At 43.7% G+C, this 19,837-nt stretch overlaps 1 protein-coding gene across 1 annotated transcript in view; it reads left to right on the top strand.

Moving 5' to 3' along the window:
- The first annotated feature begins 8,313 nt into the window (after window positions 1-8,313).
- The window catches only part of LOC124007557 (sodium/calcium exchanger 1-like), a 65,005-nt gene continuing 53,481 nt past the window's right edge, over window positions 8,314-19,837 (top strand). Inside the window, exons 1-2 of the mRNA XM_046318216.1 lie at window positions 8,314-9,017; window positions 9,351-9,450. The gene's annotated coding sequence lies outside the window, so the exon portion shown is untranslated. The remainder of the gene's footprint in view (window positions 9,018-9,350; window positions 9,451-19,837) is intronic.

Here is a 19,837-nt window from a genome sequence, read left to right as displayed (position 1 = left end):
GATTGTAGGGTGTTAAGCATATCCCAGTTTATGTCACCTAACAGAACGAACTCTGAAGCTAGATGGGGGGCGATCTATCCAGAAATGGTGTCCAGGGCACAGCTTCATTCATTTTTAATATTAGAAGTTCGAACTGTTAGGGCATAGACCTGGAAAGTATGAACTTTGCAGGCTATCTCTGCAGTAGATTGCAACTCCTCCCCCTTTGGCAGTTCTATCTTGACGGAAAATGTTGTACACAGAATTCAACAAATGAGGGCCTGGGTTTTACCGCCACATCACCCGAGGAACAGAGGAGGAGTAGGATGAGGGTACGGCTAAAGGCTATCAAAACTTGTCGCCTAGAGCGTTGGGGACAAAGAATGGTGGGTTCTGATTTCTGGGCGTGGTAGAATAGATTCAGGGTATGGTGGGGTGCTGGTACAGCGGAGGGATGCCCAGGTACTGAGTGATGATAAGAGAGGTTGTATCTCTGGACATGCTGGTTATGCTGGGTGAGGTCACCGCATGTGTTCGAGGTGGGACAAAGGAGGTTTCAGAGGTATGATGAGTGGAACTGGGGGCTCCATTGTAAACTAAAACAACGATAACTAACCTAAGCAACAGTATACAAGGCATATTGACATTTGAGAGAGACCTACAGCGAGGCATAAAGTAATCACAGGTGTTGATTGGGAGAGCTAGCTAAGACAACAACGGGTAAGACAACAAAGCTAATCAGCTAAAACAACAACAACAGGTAAAATGGCGATGAATGGGCAGAGAGGGTCGGTTAACTACACACAGAGCCTGAGTTCGCGGCTGGGGCCGACAGATAAACCAAATAAAACAATATGGAGTACCGTGATTAATGGACAGTCTAGCAGGCATCAGCTATGTAGCCAAGTGATCATAGGGTCCAGGGGGCAGCAATAAATGGAACAGGGAAACCGCGGAGTAGTCTCTACTATGCTAGCACGCGGCGACACAGCGTTTAAAGTTAGAAGCCCGGGGCTAGTAGAAGCGACTGCTCCGACATCCAACGGAGGCCGGTTGAAGGCACAGCAGATGGAGTATTCGTCGGCAGACCAGTCGTGGTGGTGTGGGGGGCGTCGCGTCGACAAAGGATCCAAGCCAGATGGTGAAAGAGGTGTTGTAGTAATTTAGTTTGCTAGCCAGGAGATGCGCCTGGCTCACGGGTAACTGGTGCTAGCTTCGTGGCAGGGGCATTAGCTACTATAGCCACTCAGTAGCAGCGGTGATCCAGTGCCAAGGTCCAGAGGTTACGGCAAGGAGCCGGTGGAGTAGTGGGTTTTAGGCGTGTTTGGGTGGAGTCCGGGTGAACAACTGAGTAGGCTGGGAGGTGGGCCTCAGGGATAGCTTCGGTACTGAGTAACTCGGTGGGTGCTAGCTAGCTGTGAAGATCAGGAGTAATAGTCCAAGGATTACGGCAGGAATCCGGCGTTGTGGTGGAGAGACAGTCCAATACTGGTAGGCTGGCGAGTATTATCCAGGCAAAAAAAGGGGGCTGGTATCTGTGCAGAAGGTAAAAGCTGCTAGCAGTGGTTAACAATGACTAAATAGCTTGTAGCTAAGTAGCTGGTTAGCTTCTGATGGCTAGGTGGTTCTTGCTATAAGGTCTAAAAATTAAAAATAGTAGCTGTTCCGTATCACATTGGATGAGGCAGGTTACCTGAAGGTATAATTGAATGGAAAAGAGATTGAAAATCAAATTGAAATATATACAACAACAAAAAACTAAAAATACAAAAGTACACGAGAGGATGGAAAAAACACGTCTGCACTGCTACGCCATCTTGGATCTGTTAGCTGTATCTAACCCAGTAGAAGCTGTTAAGGCGCCTTTTGGTCCTAGACTTGGTACCGCTTGCCGTGTCGTAGCAGAGAGAACCGCCTAGTATATCGGTTCTGACACCCCCTAGTATATAGGTCCTGGATGACAGGAAGCTTGACCCCAGTGATGTACTGGGCCGTACGCACTACCCTCTGTAGCGTCTTACGGTCAGATGCCGAGCAGTAGCCATACCAGGCGGCGATGCAACAGGTCAAGATGCTCTCGATGGTGCAGCTCTAGAACTTTTTGAGGATCTGGGGACCCATGCCAGATTTTTTCAGTCTCTTGAGGGGGAAAATGTGTTGTCGTGTCCTCTTCACAACTGTCTTGGTGTGTTTGGACCATGATAGTTTGTTGGTGATGTGGACACCAAGGAACTTGAAGCTCTCGACCCGCTCCACTTCAGCCCCGTAGATGTTTTCCTGAGGTCCACGATCAGCTCCTTTGCCTAGGTCACATTGAGGGAGAGGTTGTTTTCCTGGGAACACTCTCTCATCTTTTTAAGTGGGAGAACTTGCACAATTGGTGGCTGACTAAATACTTTTTTGCCCCACTGTATGTTGACCTTTGCGCCACTGTCCAACAGCAGCCAGTGTGTGTCTATGTGAGTACTCACCATACAATCCTCCATGAGTGCTGTGTGCATCTCGTCAGCCCCAGCCTCTAACAGGAAGCATACCATGTCCACCCGTGTGTGGATAAGAGGAACAATAAAAAACACTGCTCTGGCTGCTTTTTCCCTACAATTACATCTCCTGTTTACCATCACTCTTTGTCAACAGGAGTGTAAACATTAGATCACTAATGCAATGTGTCAGATGTCTCCTGTGTGGTTTTGTGTGGTGTTTTACAGGGAGGGAGCAGATGCACACCTTTGCTGATTAGGAACTGTACAGTACACAGGTGTCCCGCTCTGGCTGCTTTCATCAGACGGGTTCTGCCTTTCTCCGATTCATGTCCCTGCAAGACAAACAGAAAGAAAGGGATGAGTAAATTGGACACAAGGAAACACATGAGCAGCAATGCATCCAGAGAGAGAGACAGTAGACAGCATGTGTATGACTGAATAGGTCATGTTACGCATGGTGGTTTATGACAGTAGCTATCGTCGTCTGCTAGCTAGCTATAGTATGTCCCTGATGTTTACCCCATGCCTACGGTAGCTGATCTGTTTGCGACTCTGGCAGGGGGGGCCTCCAATTTGGAGTGACCACAGCAGTGGCCATTTTTCAGCGCTACATGGACACCTTGCTATCGGGCATCACAGGGGTCCAGATGTATCTTGATGACATACTGATAACAGGCCAAACTCTTGGCTGAGGGAAGTGCTGAGGCACTTTGTAGAAGCAGGGCTACGACTGCCGAGAGAGAAGTGGATTTTTGCTGCACCACTCACTACCTCTTTGTCTGAGCCACCACCTCCCTGAGAAGTGATGCAGTTTGGAGGTGGTGCTTGATGCCCTTCTCCAAGTTTCTAGGATAGCCGCACTGACCTTTAAGGATCATGTCATGTTATGGGTGCTTCGCTGGGTGCTGCATGGATGGATGGGCCTATGAGGTTCCTGGCTGCCAGTTTGAGCCCTTACTGGTCTTGTCGAAACGACCTGTTGGTTCACAAGAACTGCATGTTGTGGGGTAGCCAGGTGGTGGTTCCTGGCCTGGCGAGGGAGGGGCTCCTTGCCATGCTGAATGATATACATCCTGGAATAGTGAGGATGAGGGCACTGGCATGGAGCTATGTGTGGTGGCCTGGGATTGACATGGAAATTGAGGCTGTGGTGTGCAGCTGTCAGGCAATGTTGTCTGAATGTAGACTTGCTGGGCTGTTCAAAGGAAAGGCTTATGACATTGTAGTGAATTCCCGCTGGATGTAGCCATTATTAGCTTCATGTCCTCTGCTGCTGTGATAAGCATGGGTTGTCAGACAATGGATCTGCCTTCACTTCTGCTGAGTTTAAAGATACAGACGGAACGGAATCAGACACGTCACCACAGCCCCATATCATCCATCCTCCAATGGCCAAGCTGAATGCATGGTTCAGACAACCAAGGAGGCTCTGTCTAGGATCTCGGTGGGTGACTGGCAGACCTGACTGTCAAGGTTCTTGCTGTCTCAGCATGTTACTCCCACGGCCTCTACTGGGAAGAGCCCAGCCAAGCTGTTAATGAACAGGCGATTAACATCTGCATTAGACTGGCTGCACCTGGACTTTGCAAAGCAGGAGGATGTTGCAGACTGGAGCCATGGTCATTTAAGGCATTTTGTACCCACGTAGTCTGTGCCAGAGGAAGGCCCAAAAATTGTTAAAGACTCTAGTCACCCATGTCATTGACTGTTCTCTCTGTTACCGCATGGCAAGCAGTACCAGAGCGCCAATTCTAGGTCCAAAAGGCTCCTCAGCAGCTTCTACCACTAAGCCATAAGACTGCTGAACAATTCATCAAATACCCCCTCCCCCCTTTATTTTTACAGTGCTGCTACTCACTGTTTATTATCTATCCATAGTCAAATTACCCCTAACTACATGAACAAATTACCTCAACTAACCTGTACCCCCACACATTGACATGGTACCGGTACCCCCTGTATATAGCCTCGTTATTGGTATTTTATTGTGTTACTTCAAAAATATATATTTTTTACTTTAGCTCATTTAATAAACTTTATTTTCTTCACTGCATTGTTGGTTAAGGGCTTGTAAGTAAGCACCTGTTGTATTCGCTGCATGTGACAAATACAATTTGATTAGATTTTGATTTGGTTTGACATGAGGAGCTACTTTGGAGGCCCTATGTGGGTACCTGCAGTAGTGGAAGAAGCCACTGGGCCTGTCTCTTACAGGACTCTGATGCCTGACAATCAGGTCCATGTGGAGGCCGTGAAGCATCAGCCGCCTTTGCTGCCACCTCCTCCCTCCCTGGTCTGGACGCCCTGGACACCACGCCTTTAGGCAGAAGCAGTGCCAACTCCAGAGCCAAACCCTGATACCAAGCCCCCAACTTGCAGCTGAGCCCTCTCCGGCCCTAATTTGGGTACCACCTTCACAGGCACAGAGGCTGGGAGTTACAATCAAGGGGTCCATCCAAAGGTTATTTGTTTACATTTAGCTTTTGAAGGTGGTGGCATAATTCCCCAAAAGAGTTGCTTTTCCATTATAATCTATTTTCAACAAAATACTCTACCAGTCAAAAGTTTTAGAACACCTACTCATTCAAGGGTTTTTCTGAATTTTTTTGTACTATTTTCTACATTGTAGAATAATATTGAAGACATTACAACTATGAAATGTTCTACATTGTAGCTCTCTCCAATAATATTGACCAGACATTACAACTATGAAATAACTCCCTACCATATGGAATCATGGAACAAACTCCCTAGCAACCGGAGTCAAAAAGTGAAACCCCACCTCTTTAAACAAATCTTAAAAATTTAGATACTATTTAAATGGTTGTTCCACTGGATGTCTGAATCAAATAGCCACTAAATGACTTAAATGTAAATGTAAATTAAATGAAATAACACATATGGAATCATTGCAACCAAAAAATGCATTTGAGATTCTTCAAATAGCCACCATTTGCCTTGATGCAGCTTGGTACACTCTTGGCATTCTCTCAACCAGCTTCACCTGGAATGCTTTTCCAACAGTCTTGAAGGGGAACCCACATATGCTGAGCACTTATTGGCTGCTTTTCCTTCACTCTGAGGTCCGACTCATCCCAAACCATCTCAATTTGGTTGAGGCTGGGGGATTGTGAAGGCCAGGTCATCTGATGCAGCACTCCATCACTCTCCTTCCTGGTAAAATAGCCCTTACACAGCCTGGAGGTGTATTGGGTCATTGTCCTGTTGAAAACAAATTATTGTCACACTAAGCCCAAACCAGATGGGATGGCATATTGCTGCAGAATGCTGTTGTAGCCATGCTGGTTAAGTGTGCTTTGAATTCTAAATTAATCACAGACAGTGTCACCAGCAAAGCACCCACACAGAATAACACCTCCTCCTCCATGCTTTACGGTGGGAAATACACATGTGGAGATCATGTGAGATCTCACAAAGACACAGCAGTTGGAACCAAAAATCTCCACTTTGGACTCCAGACCAAAGGATAGATTTCCACAGGTCTAATGTCTATTGCTCGGGTTTCTTGGCCCAAGCAAGTCTCTTCTTGTTATTGGTGTCCTTTAGTAGTGGGTTCTTTGCAGCAATTCGACCATGAAGGCCTGATTCACACAGTCTCCTCTGAACAGTTGACGTTGAGATGTGTCTGTTACTTGAACTCTGTGAAGCATTTATTTCGGCTGCAATTTCTGAGGCTGGTAACTCGAATGAACTTATCCTCTGCAGCAGAGGTATCTCTGGGTCTTCCATTCCTGTGGCGGTACTCATGAGAGCCAGTTTCATCATAGTGTTTGATGTTTTTTGCAACTGCACTTGAAGAAACTTCTAGAAATATTCCATATTGACTGATCTTCATGTTTTGAAGTAATGATGGACTATCGTTTCTCTTTGCTTATTTGAGCTGTTCTTGCCATAATATGGACTTTATTTTACCAAATAGGGCTATCTTCTGTATACCCCCCTACCTTGTCATAACACAACTAACTGGCTCAAACGCATTAAGAAAGAAAGACATTCCACAAATTAACTTTTATCAAGGCACAGCTGTTAATTATAATCCCTTACAGGTGACTACCTCATGAAGCTGGTTGAGAGAATGCCAAGAGTGTGCAAAGCTGTCATCTAGTCAAAGGGTGGCTATTTGAAGAATCTCAAATAGAAAATATTGTAACGACCCTGGGTTTATAAGCGCGGATATTGACTTTGCAGCTCGAGCATGCTTTTGCGGCACAGTCGATAGCGAGCTGGAGTTCGGGCAAGAAGGTCGATGGTTCAAGACCTGCTCCCTGCCTGTTTCATTACATTGGTGTCAGAAGTGGGATCAGACCTTGCATCCACGACAGTGCGTGTGCTTGGCCAGTGAGTGCGTTCTTGTAAGACGTAGAGTCGCAAGCAACCTCATGAAGCTGGTTGAGAGAATGCCTATGGTGTGCAAAGCTGTCATCTAGGCAAAGGGTGGCTATTTGAAGAATCTCAAAAAAACACTTTTTTGGTTACTACATGATTCCATATGTGTTATTTCATAGTTTTGATGTCTTCATTATTGTTGTACAATGTAGAAAATAGTAAAAATAAAGAAAAACCCTTGAATGAGTAGGTGTTCTAAAACTTTTGACTGGTAGCGTACATCTATTTAATTGCCCATTGGTATACAGTGGCACTCCACTTTACGTTCCCCGATGTAACATCTGGTTATAACAGTAAGTAAGATGAATGGATAGGAGGTTACAATGTTTTAATGGACTGGATTAGTCTTAATTAGTGTTGTTAATTGCCGACATCGTAGGCTATGCATGAAGCAAATAAGCAGTATTATGTTAACATCCGTAACTACGCCTTATGTTTTAATTTTTTATTGAGAAAATCCTATAATTCCAATCATTTCTGTCGGCCCTTCATCTGCAGACACTGTTGATGGCGAGCTGTGCGTTTCTATACTGAACACATATAAACGCAACAGGTAAAGTGTTGGTTTCATGAGCTGAAATGAAAGATCCCAGAAATGTTCCATATGCACAAAAATGTCTCAAATTTTGTGCACAAGTTTGTTTACATCCCTGTCAGTGAGCATTTGTTCTTTGCAAAGATAATACATCCACCTGACAGGTGTGGCATATCAAGAAACTGACTAAACAGAATGATCACTACACAGGTGCACGTTGTGCTGGGGACAATAAAAGGCCACTTTAAAATGTGTAGTTTAGTCACACAACACAAATGTCTCAAGTTTTGAGGGAGCGTGTAATTGGCATGCTGACTACTAGAATGTCCACCAGAGCTGTCGCAAGAGAATTTAATGTTAATTTCTCTACCATAAGCCGTCTCCAAGAACGTTTTCGAGAATTTGGAAGTACGTCCAATCGGTCTCACGACCGCAGACCAAGTGTAACCATGCCAGCCCCAGGACCTCACATCCTGCTTCTTCACCTGCAGGATTGTCTGAGACCAGCCACCAGGATGGCGGATGAAACTGAGCAATATTTGTGTCTGTAATAATGCCCTTTTGTGTGGAAAAACTCATCCTGATTAGCTGATCTGGCTTCCCAGTGGGTAAGTCTGGCTCTCAAGTGGGTGGGCCTATGCCCTCCCATTGCTGCGCCCCTACACATGTGAATACTCAGTTTAGGGCCTAATGAATTTATTTCAATTCACTGAGTTCCTTATGAACTGTAACTCAGTAACTCAGTTGAAATGATTGCATGTGGCGTTTATATTTTTGTTCTGTATAGATGTTCCAAACGTCCCCTCCCCTTGCCCTGCAGTCCAAGCTGCTAGAAACTGCTGTTCCTTCTCGCGCATTGTTTTCTACCTTGTGCCAAAACCTGTCAACAGATAGACGAAATAAGACAGGGCTGCATTTGCATATATCCTTATGCCTGCCTATCCATCACTTTCTTCCCCATTTGCATCGCTTTCGCTTCCATGCTCTACTGATGCTGAAGTGAGTGTTGGGTTTGCGTCTTTTTAGTACATCTTCGTCACTCATTCCCGCCTCTTCGAGTAGGCTCTGAGAAACAGCATTTCCAAACAGATTTTTGGTTGATTGCGAAACATTCTGCCAAAGCGGTTTGTTCTTCGGTTAATTTAGTGTAGACAAACAGCATTGGGTTCTTCTGGAGAGTAAATGGCCGATCAAAGAGGAGCGAGGATCCTTAAACGATCCAGCACTGTGTCAATAATTAGACTAATTAATTCCGCTTCAACAACCTCTCATTGCCTTGTTCACAGATAGGCTACTAATACCAATTTAGATTTTTAGAAAGATCAAAACAGATATTCTGAATACAAGACATTTAGTACGAATTAAATAACAAGGACCGATCATAGCCTATCTATTAATTCCAAGTTAGCAACGAAACCTGCCTGTGAAGCCTATTCCCGAAAAACGCCTAGGAAAGGAGAGCGACGTATCCAAAATCCAGCGCATCAGCGTAGCCTACGGAGCACCATTGATAGTGTTCTTTGGAAGTGACAGGCTACAGTATTTTGCCGTGACACATTGTATACGGAGAAGGAGTCGAAGAAGGACAGGAGGCAGATGCTATTGGGCAGCAAGTGAGTATTATATGGATATGGATGAATCATTACTTTATGCCTTGACAATATTCATTCTGCAAATAAGCTACCACTCTAATGATCGAGGATGTTTAACAAATAAGCTAACCAATAATATTTGTCTCATTGGGAGGAGGTCAGTTGGGTTGTGTAAATGGTGCAATACCTTTGATAAATCAATCAATTATACTTCAAGAGTTGATTTGGAGAACGACAGTCAACTTTATATAGGGTATTTGTGTGTACTCCGTTATGAATGGTAAGTAGTGGCATTTTGTGTATCTCTATCAAATAAGTTCTTAGAATTGATGGAATTGTCTGGTCTTGCACCAGATCCATTTCGGAAGAAAACCTGCCTGCCATTCCCAAGAGGGAAGGGTGATGATCTGTTAAGACCACCAGTTTCTTGCTCACTGCTGACAGCAGCACTCAGGTGAGTGATAATACTATTCTGTCTACTGAGAAAGTTGTACATATTATGGTTTTGTCAAAACCATGGAAAAAGTAATGTTGCCAAATAACTAAATAGTCATGACCTCAGCCACTGGCTGATTATATCCTGAGCCTATAGTGGTTCTAGCGACATGTTTACTTAATGTTAATGTTAATGTTTGTGGTATATGACAACAGTGTTGTGTTCAGTTGCTGATACCATCGATAACACACCTGTTTAATGTCAACCTGTGTGTAAGTCTAATGTTCTAAATGGTCTTTATGATGGTGTTCTCATGGTAATGAGATAAGGTTTACAGTACCAACAGACCTTATTAAGATGTGACTATATGAACATGGTTTGCGTAAGACATTGAGATTAGGATATACCTGAGACCTGAGTGTTATTGTACCGCAACAACACTGTCACTGCAAGTTGCCCATCCAAAGTAGTGTGTCTTTGCCCAGAGAAAATGTATTTTATTTTGTATTTATTTAATTAAGCCTTGCACAGGGAAGAACCATTTAGACCATGCCTATTTTGTAAGGGTGCCCAGCTTCAGACACGAAAAGCAGGAGGAAATACACATTTAAATGACAACAATGTGAGTTGCTGTTAATAATCCCACGAGGAAACATGTGCATGTGCACTGTATTTGTGGTTTTCATTAGTGCAATGTATTAGTGTGTATGTTTTGCCTCATACTCGATGTAGGTTCCCTAGTGATACTGTATTATGGAGAATGAAAAAATAATGGAGGATGGATGGTGCTTTCAAGACAACTCGGAAAACTGAAGTTTTTTTTTTTTGCACAGAGCTTCCTACTGGTTGATTCTGATATTTTCCAAGTGGGAAACTTGGTGTACATTTTTCTACAACTAGTTTCCAAGTCGGAAATTTCAGAGGTGCCGAGTTGTCTTGAAAACGACAGGAGACCTGAGATGTTTAGACCATATACATAATCCTGTGGATGAGATCAATTCTGATGTTGAGTTAGTGGTTCTAATAATAATAATAATAATATTAAATAATAATATATGCCATTTAGCAGACGCTTTTATCCAAAGCGACTTACAGTCATGTGTGCATACATTCTATATGGGTGGTCCCAGGGATCGAACCCACTACCCTGGCGTTACAAGCGCCATGCTCTACCAACTGAGCTACAGAGCTATTACCACCTGTTACGGGAATCCAGTTCCACTGCTATCCCTTCTTGTGGGGCTTGGCACTGGAAATATGATTGAAGAATGTATTTTAATTCTGAGAGAAAGATGTTTGGAGCTTTCTTTGTTATGTAGCCATTTCTATTTTTGCATTTTGACTATTTATGGTCTCATTTTAAAGGGTTACGTGTGGTAAATACGATCTGTTGTGTTTTGATGTGATCTATTATCTACCCATCCTAGATGCCTGGTGTGAAAGAGAATAATTGCAGACAGCAACTCAGTGAACACATCCATACTAATCTAACCTTCTAAACAATGGCGCCGACAGAGATGGTCGCCTCACTTCGAGTCAATAGAAACAATGCAGGATTTTGTTTTTTTAATGTATTATTTCTTACATCGTTATCCCAGGAAATCTTAAGTCTTATTACATACAGCTGGAAAGAACTATTGGATATAAGAGTGACGTCAACTTACCAACATTATGACCAGGAATACGACTTTCCCAAAGAGGATCCTCTGTTTGGACCACCACCCAGGACAATGGATCTAATCCCAGAAGCTGACCCAAAACAACGGCACCGCAGAAGGGGCAGACAGAGCGGCCTCCTGGTCAGGTTTCTGCACATCGCCCACAGCTCCCGAGTATACTACTCGCTAATGTCCAGTCTCTTGTAGACGAAAATCGAGCAAGAGTTGCCTTCCAGAGAGACATCAGAGATTGTAACATTCTATGTTTCACGGAAACATGGCTCTCTCTGGATATGTTGTCGGAATCGGTTCATCCACCGGGTTCTCCATGCATTGCACAGACAGAGATAAACACCTCTCTGGGAAGAGGAAGGGCGGGGGTGTATGCTTCATGATTAACGACTCATGGTGTAATCATAACAACACACAGGAAAGTCAAGTCCTTCTGATCACCCGACATCAAATGCCGGCCATATTACCTCCCAAGAGAATTCTTACAGATGGTAGGCAATTAAGGTCACAGTTATGAAAACTTAGGACACTAAAGAGGCCTTTCGACTGACTCTGAAAAGCACCAAAAGAAAGATGCCCAGGATCCCTGCTCATCTGCGTGAACGTGCCTTAGGCATGCTGCAAAGAGGCATGAGGACTGCAGATGTGGCCAGGGAAATAAATTGCAATGTCCGTACTGTGAGACTAAGCGCCTAAGACAGCGCTTCAGGGAGACAGGACGGACAGCTGATCATCCTCGCAGTTGCAGACCACATGTAACACCTGCACAGGATCGGTACATCCGAACATCACACCTGCGGGACAGGTACAGGATAGCAACAACAACTGCCCGAGTTACACCAGGAACGCATAATCCTTCCATCAGTGCTCAGACTGTCCGTAATATGCTAAGAGAGGCTGGGCTGAGGGCTTGTAGGCCTGTTGTAAGGCAGGTCCTCATCAGACATCACCGGTAACAACGTCGACTATGGGCACAAATCCTCCGTCGCTGGACCAGACAGGACTGACAAAAAGTGCTCTTCACTGACCAGTCACGGTTTTGTCTCACCAGGGGTGATGGTTGGATTCGTGTTTATCGTCAAAGGAATGAGCATTACACCGAGGCCTGTACTCTGGAGCGGGATCGATTTGGAGGTCGAGGGTCCGTCATGGTCTGGAGCGGTGTTTCACAGCATCATCGGACTGAGCTTGTTGTCATCGCTGTGCGTTACAGGGACGACATCCTCCTCCCTCATGTGGTACCCTTTCTGCAGGTTCATCCTGACATGACCCTCCAGCATGACAATGCCACCAGCCATACTGCTCGTTCTGTGCGTGATTTCCTGCAAGACAGGAATGTCAGTGTTCTGCCATGGCCAATGAAGAGCCCGGATCTCAATCCCATTGAGCACGTCTGGGACCTGTTGGATCGGAGGGTAAGGACTAGGGCCATTCCCCCCAGAAAGTCGCGGGAACTTGCAGGTGCCTTGGTGGAAGAGTGGGGTAACATCTCACAGCAAGAACTGGCAAATCTGATGCAGTCCATGAGGAGGAGATGCACTGCAGTACTTAATGCAGCTGGTGGCCACACCAGATACTGACTGTTACTTTTGATTTTGACCACCCCCCCCTCTTTGTTCAGGGACCAATTATTCAATTTCTGTTAGTCACATGTCTGTGGAACTTGTTCAGTTTATGTCTGTTGTTGAATCTTGTTATGTTCATACAAGTATTTACACATGTTAAGTTTGCTGAAAATAAATGCAGTTGACATTGAGAGGATGTTTCTTTTTTTGCTGAGTTTATATCCTGAGGCTGCATTTATTGTAGCTGGGGATTTTGTCAAAGCAAATTGAGAACAAGGCTACCTGAATTCTATCAGCATATTGATTACAGTACTCGCGGGAGTAATACACTCGATCACTGCTACTCTAACTTCTGCGATGCATACAAGGCCCTCCCGACCACGATGCTCCTACCGTCTTATATAACGTGTTATAGGCAGAAACTCAAACAGGATGTACCAGTGACTAGAACCATTCAACACTGGTCTGACTAATCGGAATCCACGCTTCAGGATTGTTTTGATCACACGGACTGGGATATGTTCATTGTCCTGTTGAAAACCAAATGATAGTCCCACTAAACGGAAACCAGATGGGATCGCATTATCGCTGCAGAATGATGTAGTTGTCATGCTGGTTAAGTGTCCTTTGAATTCAAAATTAATCACAGACAGTGTCACCAGCAAAGCACCCCCACACCATCACACCTTCTCCTCCATGCTCTATGTGTAACGCTCGTCGTCGGAAGGAGTGGACCAAAGCGCAGCGTGGAAAGTGTTCATGATTTTGTCGATCAAAGAAAACACTCGAACAAAGTAACAAAACGAAAGTGAACAGTTCTGTCAGGTAAACAGATACTTAACAGAAAATAACTACCCACAAAACACAGGTGGGAAAAAGGCTACCTAAATATGATTCCCAATCGGAGACAACGATAGACTGCTGCCTCTGATTGGGAACCACACTCGGCCAAAAACAAAGAAATAGGAAACACAAAATGCCCACCCTAATCACACCCTGACCTAACCAAAGAGAGAAATAAAACGTCTCTCTAAGGTCAGGGCGTGACACTATGGTGGGAACCACACATGCAGAGATCATCCATTCACCTACTCTGCGTCTCACAAAGACACAGCGGTTGGAACCAAAAATCTCCAATTTGGACTCATCAGACCAAAGGACAGATTTTCACCGGTCTAATGTCCATTGCTCGTGTTTCTTGGCCCGAGCAAGTCTCTTCTTCTTATTGGTGTCTTTTAGTAGTGGGTTCTTTGCAGCAATTCGACCACGAAGGCCTGAGTCACCCAGTCTCCTCTGAACAGTTGATGTTGATGTGTCTGTTACTTGAACTCTGTGAAGCATTTTTTTGAGCTGCAATTTCTGAGATTGGTAACTCTAACTTATCCTCTGTAGCAGAGGTAACTCTGTGACTTCCATTTTTGTGGTGATCCTTATAAGAGCCAGTTTCACCATAGCGCTTAATGGTTTTTGCAACTGCAAAGTTCTTGACATTTTCTGGATTGACTGACCTTCATGTATTAAAGTAATGATGGTTGAGGTCGTTTCTCTTGTGACCTCTAATGAGGTCATTTCTCTTTGCTTCTTTGAGCTGTTCTTGCCATATTCTGTATACAACCCCTACCTTGTCACAATACAACTGATTGACTCAAACACATTAAGAAGGAAAGAAATTCCACAAATTAACTTTTAACAAGACACACATGTTGATTGAAATGTATTCCAGGTAACTACCTAATCAAGCTGGTTGAGAGAATGCCAAGCATGTGCAAGGCAAAGGGTGGCGACTTTGAAGAATATCAAATGTAAAATATATTTTGATTTGTTTCACACCTTTTTGGTTACTACATGATTCCATGTGTGTTATTTCGTAGTGTTGATATTCTACAATGCAGAAAATTGTACAAATAAAGGCAAACCCTTGAATGAGTAGGTGTGTCCAATCTTCATTTGGACACACCTTCATTTCATTATTCCTATTTTATTATATTTTATTATTCCTATTTTATATCAGATTTAAAATAGTTTATTCTCTTAAGATACAGGTATCAATATGTCTATTTTTGCATGTATAGTAGTTTTTTTTCTAACTTTGAGGCATTTTGTCCATGCCAAACATCCCCATTGAGCTGGATCAGCTCTAGTTCCATTCTTATCTTTTTGTGAGATGAGTTTTAGTCAGAGGCATGAACTTTCACTCCAAGCCTGTTCCGCCAATGCTTTTTCTTCATCTGCAATCCTGCAATCGAAATGGTAGTGAGTAGTGGATTCTCTGTTTTTCTCAGTTCACAAAGTCACGACCACAGATCATTTCCCGGTTCGACTGGGAAATAGTCCTGCCAGGGTTGAGGGATGCCTCTCAGAGAGAGTTACATGAGTTTGCACTTATGAAATATCTGCATTGAATTTTTTTTAGCACGTTTAGCACATTTAAAAAAAACATAAATATTGTGACAATTATCCTGCATGTGGAGTTAGTGAAAACAGTGGATATAGTTCCTCTGACATTTGAATATGTGTCGGTGTGTTAGGGCATGTCTTGTATTCTCAGTTACTTAGGTCAGTGGTGTCTATGCCTGTGTCATTTATTTGCATTTATTTTAACAGGGAAGTTGACTGAGAACACATGCTCATTTACAACAGTGGCCTGAGGAGTAGTTACAGGGATGAATGAGCCAATTGGAAGCTGGGGATGATCCGGTACACATGATGGTATGAGTGGGATACAGTTCAGAGGCAAGGCAGAGGTGGGATACAGTTCAGAGGCAAGGCAGAGGTGGGATACAGTTCAGAGGCAAGCCAGAGGTGGGATACAGTTCAGAGGCAAGCCAGAGGTGGGATACAGTTCAGAGGCAAGCCAGAGGTGGGATACAGTTCAGAGGCAAGCCAGAGGTGGGATGCAGTTCAGAGGCAAGCCAGAGTGGGATACAGTTCAGAGGCAAGCCAGAGGTGGGATGCAGTTCAGAGGCAAGCCAGAGGTGGGATACAGTTCAGAGGCAAGCCAGAGGTGGGATACAGTTCAGAGGCAAGCCAGAGGTGGGATACAGTTCAGAGGCAAGCCAGAGGTGGGATACAGTTCAGAGGCAAGCCAGAGGTGGGATGCAGTTCAGAGGCAAGCCAGAGGTGGGATGCAGTTCAGAGGCAAGCCAGAGGTGGGATACAGTTCAGAGGCAAGCCAGAGGTGGGATACAGTTCAGAGGCAAGCCAGAGGTGGGATACAGTTCAGAGGCAAGCCAGAGGTGGGTTACAGTTCAGAGGCAAGCCAGAGGTGGGTTACAGTTCAGAGGCAAGCCAGAGGTGGGATACAGTTCAGAGGCAAGCCAGAGGTGGGATACAGTTCAGAGGCAAGCCAGAGGTGGGATGCAGTTCAGAGGCAAGCCAGAGGTGGATGCAGTTCAGAGGCAAGCCAGAGGTGGGATACAGTTGAGAGGCAAGCCAGAGGTGGGATGCAAGGTGGTATGCTATTGCTGACTTGATGACAAAAGTTTTATGTTTCTCCTCTGCTACTACTGATTATATCACCTACAGTTTAAGTTCATGTTGTGGATAGATAATATGAATCTGTTTCTTGTCGTCGGCTAAATTCAAGAAATAGTTTATTTTGTGATCCATGCTCCGGATATGGGGAAGCCAAAAGAAAAAACACACACACATTTTAATCATGTTTATGGATGGTCCAGCTCCACCCCGAACCTCGGGTTATAGAGGGTTAAACACATATGCTATGTGGAAGAGGCTTTTTGTGTGTTTTAGTCAGATTTACACCTTCAACCTCATTTGGTGTTGAGCCACATTTTGTTCAATGTCTCCCAAACGTCTTTCCAGTCTTACAATTACTAAAAGGAACAGGTCCAAGTGTTTTGTTTTGTGTGCTCATAGACCTTTGTGACCATCAAATACCAAAGTCATTCTTTACTGTGTTGAGCTTTCCAGGACCTATATGGACCCCAATCAGGCGACCTCAGGAGAACTTGTGCCCAAGTCTCTGGACCAGTGTTTCCTCGATTACCCCAAACAGCACAACTTTTTGTTGTAGCCCGGGATGAATATACCTCATTCAGGGCTTGATGATTAGTTGACAAGTTGAATCAGGTGTGCTTGTCCAGGGTTACAATACAAATGAGTACTGTTGGGGATACTTGAGGACCGGAGTTGCAAACAATGCTCTAGACCATAACAATTTAACATGGCAAATGTCTCCGGTGTGCACAGTGAATCATGTGATACTCTAACGGATGCACAAACATGATTGTGGATCCTCTTCTCTTTAGTCCTGTAGGAATGTTAATTTCAGATTTAACGTCTGTTTCCTGTTTGGTGTTTGGCTTTGTGACGCACTAAATGAATTTGCAGAGGCGTCGTAATCTCTCAACAGAAACTGATGAACAGTCTCAGGGTCTCGGTTAATTATAACAATGTTGTTGACACTTCTGTCTGTGTGTGTGGCAGTGACGGAGTAAATCTCATGTATTTTGCAGTGTTTATGCAATTGTTTTTTATATGTTCACACAGCTTTTAATTACCACCAAAGATGTTGAAGTGATTAATTGGAACCAAGCTACCAACCTGTTATATGTTTAATGTAGAACGGCACATTAGGGTCTCATTCCCTCTTAAAATATAAGGGTGCTTGACATATCAAATCTGGCAAACTTTGACTGTACAGTGTCCACTCAAACATGCCATTATGTACTGCCAAGTATTTTCACTGTACACATAAAGAGTGTTGTAAAGCAGCAGAGCAGCAATGGTTACAGGTGCTGTCCATGGTCCTGATTCTGCATGTTAGAAACAGCTACAAAAGTTAGATGAAATCTTGCTAATCAACACCAACCATTGAGCAGACTGGAGAAGTGGCAGAGCTATCGATTTTTTTCCCCTGGAAATTAAAAGCACAATTTAATTTGGATGTCTTTGGGCTCCACCATGGTGAAGAGATTGTTAAATCCCACAATCTCTTACAAACCCTTTCTCACTCCATGTCATTCTTTCTCTCTCACATTCTCTTTCTCTCTCTCGCTCTCTCTCACTCACACACACACGCGTACACACACAACCAGACAAGGGTTGAAATATGTGTGTATTTGAATATTTGTTATTTAAATATTTTTTTCTGTATTTGGGTATTTTGAAATACTAAGTCCAAAATCTATACTTTTATTTGAGTACTTGAATGGTTATTTGTACAAAAAAACAAAATTTATTTTTTATTTCAAATACTATTTTCAAATACCTGATTTAAATGCACGACTCAGTGTATTTTTGTATTTTCAAATATTGTACTCTCCAAGTGTTTTTCCAAGTACAAAACAGGTTGTTTGGATCCTGGATGCTGATTGTTTGGTATCCTGCAAAATACCATGACGTGGTAATCTCATTTTTCCCCTGTCCCACACCCCAGGCAGGAAATGTATACATATCATCTCCCTGAAGGAATAAAGCATCTAAACATTATTTTTCCATGCTACTATTTGGTTTGCCACAGTTGGGGGTTTTATACACCTACCCGTCTACCTCTATAACCTGTGCAACAATGTATCATTTTACAAATGCGATCTCTCCGGTGTTAGTTGTCTAGGTCTAGGAATATACAGATATGTTCCTAGGGCCAGCTAGCCCAAGAATGAACGTGAAAATAACAATTCACCATGGAAACCGTTAAACACTCAGAATTCCATTAATTCATTAACCAGCGCAGTATGGTCTATGTAGACCTATTGGATATTTATTAAATCATTATTTATTGAAGTTCTTGTCTCTCATCATCATTGCATCTCTGATAGCTAGTTACACTACCGGTCAAATGTTTTAGAACACCTACTCATTCAAGGGTTTTCTTTATTTTGACTATTTTCTACAGTGTAGAATAATAGTGAAAACATCAAAATTATGAAATATCTCATATGGAATCATGTAGTAACCAAAAAGGAGTAGTTGCACTACTCCCTCCTTTCAAAGAGCGTGTCCTCGTGCTAGCTTGCGACTCTACGTCTTACAGGAACGCGCTCACTGGCCAAGCACACACACTGTCATGGATGCAAGGTCCGATCTCACTTCTGACACCTATGTAATGAAACAAGCAGATAGCAGGTCTCGAACCCTCGACCTTCTAGCCCGAAGTCCAGCGTGCTATCGACTGCCGCAAAAGCATGCTCGAGCGGAAGAGTCGATATCCGCGCTTATAAACCCAGGGTCGTTACAATATTTTATATTTGAGATTCTTCAAATTGTCACCCTTTTGCCTTGATGACAGCTTTGCACACTCTTGGCATTCTCTCAACTAGCTTCATGAGGTAGTCACCTGGAATGCATTTCAATGAACAGTTGTGCCTTCTTAAAAGTTCATTTGTGGAATGTCTTTCCTTCTTATTGTATTTGAGCCAATCACTTGTGATGTGACAAGGTAGGGGTGTATACAGGAGATAGCCCATTTGGTAAAATACCAAGTCCATATTATGGCAAGAGCAGCTCAAATAAGCAAAGAGAAACGAGAGTTCACGATCATTACTTTAAGACATGAAGATCAGTCAATATGGAACATTTCAAGTACTTTGAAAGTTTCTGTCGAGTGCAGTCGCAAAAACCATCAAGCGCTATGATGAAACTGGCTCTCATGAGGACCGCCACAGGAAAGGAAGACCCAGAGTTATCTCTGCTGCAGATGATAAGGTCATTAAAGCTACCAGCCTCATAAATGCTTCACAGAGTTAAAGGAACAGACACATCTCAACATCAACTGTTCAGAGGAGACTGTGAATCAGGCCTTTGTGGTCGAATTGCTGGAAAAGAAACCACTATTAAAGGACACCAATAATAAGAAGACTTGCTCGGGCCAAGAAACACAAGCAATAGACATTAGATCGGTGGAAATCTGTCCTTTGGCCTGGAACCTTTGGTTCCAACCGCCGTGCCTTTGTGAGACACGGTGTGGGTGAACGGATGATCTCTGCATGTGTATTTCCCACCATAAAGCATGGAGGAGGAGGTGTGATGGTGTGGGTGTGCTTTGCTGTTGACACTGTCTGTGATTTATTTAGAATTCAAAGCATACTTAACCAGCATGGCTACCACAGCATTCTTCAGCCATACGCCATCCCATCCGCTTAGTGGGACTATCATTTGTTTTTAAACAGGACAATGACCCAACACATCTCCAGGCTGTGTAAGGGCTAT

This window comes from Oncorhynchus gorbuscha, linkage group LG20 (genome assembly GCF_021184085.1).
Source record: "Oncorhynchus gorbuscha isolate QuinsamMale2020 ecotype Even-year linkage group LG20, OgorEven_v1.0, whole genome shotgun sequence".
NCBI classification, from domain to species: domain Eukaryota; kingdom Metazoa; phylum Chordata; class Actinopteri; order Salmoniformes; family Salmonidae; genus Oncorhynchus; species Oncorhynchus gorbuscha.
Note: the sequence above shows the minus strand (reverse complement) of the source record. Positions and strands in the feature narration are given on the sequence as shown.